This window comes from Dipteris shenzhenensis, chromosome 18, assembly GCF_047967505.1.
Source record: "Dipteris shenzhenensis isolate YYH24624 ecotype China chromosome 18, Dip_SZ_1.0, whole genome shotgun sequence".
NCBI classification, from domain to species: Eukaryota; Viridiplantae; Streptophyta; class Polypodiopsida; order Gleicheniales; family Dipteridaceae; genus Dipteris; species Dipteris shenzhenensis.
The window spans coordinates 5,611,071-5,614,762 of NC_141613.1; positions in this window are offsets into that span (position 1 = coordinate 5,611,071).

Here is a 3,692-nt window from a genome sequence, read left to right on the forward strand (position 1 = left end):
CTTTGCATGGTTGATCGAGCATTAAATACCATTTTTGCCTTAGTGCCATGCACATCCGTAAAAAAACACGCTGCTAGGTGTTATCTAATCAAGCACTTATGCGATGGGCGTGCCACTTTGCATGTAAGTTAATTCCACTTAGTTGAAGGTGTGTGAAAAGTATTGTGCCCATCGGATATGCTTTGCATTGTCGATCAAGCATAACACAGTTTTTGCCTTAGTGTCATGCACAACCATATAAAAACACGGCCATAGGTGTGTTATTCAAATAAATACTTATCAGATGGGGCCTCCACTTTGCACGCAAGTCCGTTTTAACTACGTTGAGGTGCGTGCAAAGTATTGTCACCATCGGATATGATTTACATGGTCGATCACGCATTATACATCATTTTTTCCCTAATGATATGCACATTCGCAAAAAAACACGCCATTAGGTGTTATCTGACCAAGTACTTATCGGATGGGTGTGCCTCATTGAGAACATTTCAATACCACCTAGGTTGAGGCGTACGAAAAGTTTTGTGCCCATAGGATATCCTTTGCATGGTCGATCGAGCATTAAATACTATTTTTACTCTAGTGTCATGCACATCCGTCAAAAAACACGTTTCTAGGTATGTTATAGGATCAAGCACTTATGGGATGGGCATGCCACTTTGCATGTAAGTTCATTCTACCTAGTTGAAGGTGTGTGCAAAGTATTGTGCCCATCGGATATGCTTTGCATTGTCGATCAAGCATAAAACACCGTTTTTATCTTAGTGTCATGCACATTCGTAAAAAAACGCAGTCCTAGATGTGTTATTCAAACTAGTACTTATCGGATGGGGGCTCTAGTTTGCACGCAAGTCTGTTTCAACTAGTTTGAGGTGTGTGCAAAGTATTGTCACCTTCGGATATGATTTGCATGGTTGATCAAGCATAACACACCGTTTTTGCCTTAGTGTCATGCACAACCATATAAAAACACGGCCATAGGTGTGTTATTCAAATAAGTACTTATCAGATGGGGGCTCCACTTTGCACGCAAGTCCGTTTCATTGAGGTGCGTGCAAAGTATTGTCACCATCGGATATGATTTGCATGGTCGATCATGCATTATACACCATTTTTTCCCTAGTGGTATGCACATCCGGAAAAAAACACGCCCTTGGGTATGTTATCTGACCAAGTACTTATCGGATGGATGTGCCTCTTTGACAACATTTTAATAACAACTAGGTTGAGGTATAGGAAAAGTATTATGCCCATCGGATATGCTTTGCATGGTCGATCGAGCATTAAATACCATTTTTGCCTTAGTGCCATGCACATCCGTAAAAAAACACGCTGCTAGGTGTGTTATCCAATCAAGCACTTATGCGATGGGAATGCCACTTTGCATGTAAGTCAATTCCACCTAGTTGAAGGTGTGTGCAAAGTATCGTGCCCATCGGATATGCTTTGCATGGTCGATCGTGCATTAAATTCCATTTTTGCCTTAGTGCCATGCACATTCGTAAAAAAACACACTGGTAGGTGTGTTATCTGATCAAGCACTTATGCGATGGGCGTGCCACTTTGCATGTAAGTCAATTAACCCTAGTTGAAGGTGTGTGCAAAGTATCGTGCCCATCGGATATGCTTTGCATTGTCGATCAAGCATAACACACCGTTTTTGCCTTAGTGTCATGCACAACCATATAAAAACACGGCCATAGGTGTGTTATTCAAATAAATATTTATCATATGGGGGCTTCACTTTGCACGCAAGTCCGTTTTAACTACGTTGAGGTGCGTGCAAAGTATTGTCACCATCGGATATGATTTGCATGGTCGATCACGCATTATACATCATTTTTTTCCTAATGACATGCACATTCACAAAAAAACACGCCATTAGGTGTGTTATCTGACCAAGTACTTATCGGATGGGTGTGCCTCATTGAGAACATTTCAATACCACCTAGGTTGAGGTGTACGAAAAGTTTTGTGCCCATCGGATATCCTTTGCATGGTCTATCGAGCATTAAATACTATTTTTACTCTAGTGTCATGCACATCCGTCAAAAAACACGTTTCTAGGTATGTTATAGGATCAAGCACTTATGGGATGGGCATGCCACTTTGCATGTAAGTCGATTCTACCTAGTTAAAGGTGTGTGCAAAGTATTGTGCCCATCGGATATGCTTTGCATTGTCGATCAAGCATAAAACACCATTATTGCCTTAGTGTCATGCACAATCGTCAAAAAACACGATCGTAGGTGTATTTTTCAAAAAAGTACTTATCGGATGGGGATGCCACTTTGCACACAAGTCAATACTGCCTAGGTTGAGGAACGTGTAAAGTCTTGTGTCCATTGGATATGCTTTGCATAGTCTATCTCACATGATACACCATTTTGTTGCTAGTGTTATGCACAATCGTCATAAAGTACATAGGAGGTGTGTTATCCGAACAAGTACTTATGAGATGGGTGCACCACTTTGTATGCAAGTCAATAAGACCTAGGTTGAGGAGTGTACAAAGTTTTGTGCCCATTGGAGAAATGTAGATGCGATAATATTAGAAAATTCTCGGTATATGTATATGTGTGTGTGTGTGTGGCAAACAATTTTGGCACAAAGTAAACACCTAGTGCACAAATTATGCACTTCATACCTTGAGTAAATAAGCTTGTTGATGAGGATAAATATGCCCTTGAATAAAAGCACAGTTGTTGTATGACCACAATAGGATCGCTTTGACACCTGTGATTTTGCCCATATGTAAGTTTACAAATAGTATAAAAAATCATGTAATAATATATTAATAGTTTGCAAATGTGTATAGCAAGTGAGTAATGGGAAGTGGAAGTGGGAATGAGGAGGGAGGAGTGGAATAGGATAGGGAAGTAATAAGGGTGTATGATAATAAGTATAAAAAATAGTATAATAATATATTAATAGTTTTTAAATGGCAAGTGAGTAATGGGAAGTGGAAGTGAGAGTGGGGAGGGAAGAATGGAATGGGAGAGGGGAAGGTAATAGGGGAGTAGGCTAATAAGGGAGTGAAATGAGTGAGGAAGTTAATAGGGGATGAAAAAGAGGAGGGTGAGATGGGGAAATATGGGATTTTGAAAAATGGGAGGAGTATGGGACGTGGTGGAAATGTGGGATGGGAGTGGTGGCAATGGGGAGGAAGAAGAAATGGATGGATGGGAGGAGGGCTAATGGATGAGGGATGGGGGTTCAATAGGAGAGGGGGAGTAATGGGAGCCAATGGGAGAGGAGATAAATGAAAAGCCAATAGGAGAGAGGGGAGGAATGGAAAGCCAATAGGAGAGGAGGAGGAAAACCTAATTTTTCTTATATATAGTCTTCCTTCATTCATTCATTCTCCCCTCATTTCATTCAAGCAAGAAAGCAAGGACGATCAAGAGAGCAAGGAAGGAAGAGCAAGAAAGCAAGAAAGAGCAAACTTACAAACTGTTTCCAGGTACTTGCAAACTTTTTTTTCTAGTTTCTTTTTTAAAATTTGAAGAGAGAGAAACTAGAGAGAGAAAGGTTCAGGGGAGGGGAGGGAGGGGAGGGAGGGGAGGGAGGAGGAAGGGAGGGGAGGAAGAGGGTGGGACGAGAGGGAGGAGGAAGGGAGGGGAAGAAGGGGCGAAGAGGGAGGTGGGTGGGAGGGAAGGGGGTGGGAGGGGAGGCTGGCACGGCGGGTGGGA